This window comes from Acanthochromis polyacanthus, chromosome 15 (assembly GCF_021347895.1).
Source record: "Acanthochromis polyacanthus isolate Apoly-LR-REF ecotype Palm Island chromosome 15, KAUST_Apoly_ChrSc, whole genome shotgun sequence".
Lineage (NCBI taxonomy): Eukaryota > Metazoa > Chordata > Actinopteri > Pomacentridae > Acanthochromis > Acanthochromis polyacanthus.
In genome coordinates, this window is record NC_067127.1 from 15,566,242 (window position 1) to 15,571,217 (window position 4,976).

Genomic DNA, 4,976 nt, shown 5'->3' on the forward strand with positions numbered 1-4,976 from the left:
TGCTGCTCTGGAGTGTTGTTTACTACTTAAAATGCAGATACGCTCTGATAGTTGAGCTTTTAACTTCAGAAAGCCAAGTATTTAAGGCCTGATGCACAGCTTTCTCTTCCCATCATCTCTGCCAGACTTTTTGTCCCTGCAACATTTTCTGTTAGTGTTGACATAGGCTATGTATTTGTTCTCTTCCCCTTTTACTTTAAGCCTTTTCCTCACTGTGTAAAACTGCAGAAACTGTTAGCATTGAACTTATCTCAGGATAAGTTACAGTTACTACCTGTGTTTGCTCAGTGGATCTACTCCTGCCAGTCAGCACTGTGCATTCCAGGAAAAGTCTTGTTCATTACAGAGGAACTTTTGGAACTTGTTCATGATGGGAGAACTTTTAAGTTGATTTTTGCTGCATTTCTGAGAGAGTTCTAGTTTAATTCACATTTCAAGAGGTGGAGCCAAACGCTGTCTGCTCCGTTTTCTTGGCTGAGTGACCCCCTCCAACATGGAAAATTACAGGGGCAATGTAGTGCAATCAATACCCTTGTCTGCTCCAGCATGAAGGATGGAGGTTTGGCCTCAAATGAAGAAGCACATCACACCTTGTAGCGATGAGGTATGAGCCAGGATGAGAGATCGGGGATGTGGAAAGGTTGTTTTTTCTCCTTTTTGTGAGAGTTAACATTCATACCATCTTCTGTGTAGCAAAACGTACCTCGAATTAAAGACAAGAAGCAGACAAATTCTAACCTGATACACCAAAATGAGGCTAGCAGTCTTATGAGCCAGACAACGATTAGAATTATGGGTTTAATTTTCCAGAGGTTAGTTTCCACATTTTCAGATTAGATCGAGGCGAATGCATTGTAAATAGTTTTGCAGGTTATGAATAGTGTAATATAAACTGCAGAATGAGACTGAGTCCTTTTGCTGAGAAGTTCTTAAATTGTGGCAGTATTTAGTAGCAGAGTTCAACAGACTTTCTCTATCCAATATCACAGAACTGTTAGTTTGAAGAAACTGGAGTGATTGTTCTCGCTGTTGCCATGTGCAGTGTGGGCTGATGAGCTGTTTGTTCTCGAGGCAGTTGGCTAACATCAGCAACCTTCCTGACTCCTCTGCACCATGCAGTACCATGATGTGTGTTTTTAATGAAATGCTTCTTTGGGAATGCGAATTATTGTATAGGCAAGTTTTTTGTACTAGAGGTAAATTACATTTGAACCATGAAAATGTAATTAGTGGTTGTAAATTAAAGTTCAGAATTTATTTTTCTGTTGGGGGAAAAAAATGCTAGTCTTCTATCCCATGTTCTGTCGCTGACTGGTTTGTGTCTGAAATAGACAGGAGTGCTTGTTGGGCACAGCCTGGTTATGGGAAGTGCTCACTCTCTGACAGCTGATACACATACCCACTGGCAGGCTCTGAATCTCTAATCATTACTGTGTGATTTCCCACTGGGTTCTCTGGCCCTAATATGCACCGTCATTGACAGCACACAACAGGATAATTTGTTTACCTCCTCCTTTGGAAGCATGTGAACGTGACCTAGTCAGTTCTGTCATTGCTTAGCCATTGATGGACTAGATCTTTTTTTTTAAGTCGATGGTGATCATTCTGCCCGCCCATAGTAGCCCCAAAAACTCAATGATTCAATTATGTTTTCAGCCGAGGTTTTCAAGTCCTGTTTACAGCCTGCTGCGTAGGTGTAAATTGGTCTTGAAGATGTTTATATAATGTTTTATAATTAAATTAATTTCTGCTTGACAAACTTTAAACTATCCCAACTCCTTTAGTTTCTTTTGCCTGGAGAGTTTCTCGGTTATATATCAGACTCCTTCAGAATAACAAACATCTTGTTAAGCCAGAACGTAATCTTTCAGAGAAACTGGCTTCCCAATTTAACCTGGTGCTAACACAGGACCTTTGAAAAAGAGGCCAGCAGATCAGCACAGAACATTTATTATGCTGGTAGTGAGTTTGCCCTATATTGCAATGACAAGCCAATGTGTGCATAAAGCAATTTCTAAAACCTTGGACCAAATACAATGCAAATCTTGCCTGCAGTTTTTAAAGTCCACTTCTAAACTCCAAATTCAAAAAACTTAATTTCAGTACACAAATCTGACAGTCTGTAATTCTGTTAATTTCCCATACTACGCACAGCTGATCTTTTTTTTTTTTTTAATCTGCCAATAGAACTGAAAAATGGCTTGGTAACATTTCTTGAAATAGGATATGATATTTAGAATATTGAGATCTTAAAATTAGCTGGGAAAACTTATTTTAAGGTATATTTTACCAGGATTGTCAAGCTTAGGTGTCTTAACTCTCTTGTTGTCCTTTATGGCACCAAAAAATATTTTCCTTGTCTGAAAAAAATTCAAAAATTCAGCAAAAAATTCACCAAATTTATAAAAATTTGCAAAACCTTTCAGGATGAAAATTCCTTAAGTTTTGTTTTAAAAAAATAAATTTCGCGAATTTCGCTGGATTTTGGTTGATTTTTTTCCCCTGAATGTTCTTAAACATTTTTTTATTTCTTTTTTTCCCACCAAAAAATGTTCAAAATTTCCCCCAAAATTTTCAAAATGTGGAATTTTTTTGCTGTAAAAATATATATATTTTTCCACTTTTTTAAACTTTAAAATGGGTCAATTTGACCCATAGGACGACAAGAGGGTTTAAGAGAAAATTTCAAGATTGTTTGAGATGCATTGTCTTAAAACAAGTTCCTCCATCTTGCTGAAATTTCAATTTATCTTAAATCAGGTAGGATGAGACATTTTCACTAAAAATAAGACAAATAGACTTGGTAAGATTTTGAGTTTTTGCAGTGTACTAGGTTGAAATTTCACACAACAGTTTTTGAAAGGAAACTGAGTATCTTGGAAAACAAAAAGAAGCCTTCACTCATTTGAGAGAGAAGAGTGACTCAAGAGCACTGCTGCTCTCTCACATTATATCCTCTGGCTGCAATGCGCCCTTTGTAATCGAATGGTGTAAGCCACTCTTCTCAATCAGCCAAGCTGGCTGCAGTCGGATACTCGGCAAGCTCTGCAGACGCTGCTAAAATCTCGAGCTACTGTTAGTATTCTCGGCTGCCAACAGTCCAGTCGTGTCGAACAGCGCTGTGGCCGAGGGAAAGATTTGTGTGTTACCTGTCCAGCAGCTGCTCCAGGTGTGTCCCTGCCATTGCTCAGATTACAAAGGCACATGGTCATAACAGTATCGTGACAGCAGCTCTGAGGATCGGAAACTGAAGTTTTCTGATGTGTCAGCTTGGTTGTACTTTTAGTCTTTTGGGATGTGAGGCGACCACAACTTCACCTCAACAAGCTCAGTAGCTGCAGGCTCTGTGGGGCTGTTGGTTGTGTGCTCATGAGTGGCTGTTATCAGCAGGCATGAGATGCTTGCAGCCAGACATGTTCTGCAGTGCTAAATCATTGAGCTGCTTGTTTTGGTACTTTCGCACCTTCTGATGTGAATGAAGGGAGTTTTTCTCCAACTTTTATTTCTTTTGTGACAGAAGAATGCAGAATGATGCTTGATGTCATTCTCATGACTTTTTGCTCTTTATGTCGCAGGAAAACGACAGGTACATTCATGCAAAGATCAAATCTGGACCCTAAGACGTCATGGCAGATGCTTGAGTTAAAATCTAATGGAAAGAAGCCAATGTGTCTGAAATGTGTAGTATTACCATGTGTTTACTGCAGTGCTCACCTTCATTCAAACAGCGTTTTTGTGGTTGCAGTTGTCACCTGCACACGTCATCTGGTATAAACGTCTGTGCATTGCTGAATGATTTTCACAGCAAACTGCTCTCTTTTGTGGACATTCTGCCTATTTTCTTGTTGCCAATGTCATGTTGTTGCCGACTGCTCGTTTGCTCTCAAGATAACTGCTCACTATTAAAATATAAATGATATTAATAGGGAATTACTTTTATTGGAAGAGCTAATTTTCTTTTTATTGTTGCTGGACACTTGCATTGTACTCTCAGGTTCACATTCTATCTCTAGGTTAAATGTGCGCCTTGGTTTTGAAGGTTTTTGCAGAGGTTTTGAAGGAGCTTCGGTCCAATCATGTCTTACTGCACAGCTGCTGCTCCTACACTGAAACACTCGGCTGCACAAAGTCGCTACCAAGTTTAGCCAGTATACCTGTGCGTTAATGGTTATGTTTATTATAGCGTATAACTGTTAATAAGAAAAGATTATCTGCTCCAACCCATTAATTTGTGACTAATAGTCTCTGTGTAAATAACCACTGTAAGTACCTGCTGATGTACTTTGCATGCCGGAGGGGTTGCCTGGTTTAGATTGATCTTTACTAGATGTTATATTCGAGCCATATTTCCCTCGTGGAGGAAGTAGCAGGGGATTAGCTGCACCTAGATGTACTAGATTCCACATAATGCCTGCCATCAGGCTCTGCATTTAATACACGTTTTCAGCTAGAAGTGATATTTGTCATTCTCTGATATCTGCTTTTCTGAGTGTGGTAATTTTTTTGTGGAGAGCAGCAAGGTCAGAGCATATATTCCAGGTATCAACTGTAAACACGATAACGCAGTCGTTCATTTTGTAGCAGGAATAAGCTACATTTGCAGTGCAGGCAGTTTTAGAATCATTGTAGTGACTTGCAGGATTTAATCAGCTATTCTGCGTTGATCCTAAACTTTGAACTGTTGACTGAAACATTGATGCTGCTAATTATTAAAAAGTTCAATGTGTGAAAGTGTAATGTGAAGCAGTGGGGCTTCTGAATATGTTCATTAGTAGATTAAAACCAAAGCCACATCGCAAACTCTGCTTTTGAAGGCATGTCAAGGGCACTTTTTCAAGTTTAATTCCAGCTGAGTGGAGGTCTTTAAAATGTCCAATATGTGCATCCCTACTTGTTGAAATTCATTTTGCTAAATAGCAGGACAACATAATTAACTTAATCACTATGTTCCTGCCTAATGAAGGCGAGCGTTTGCC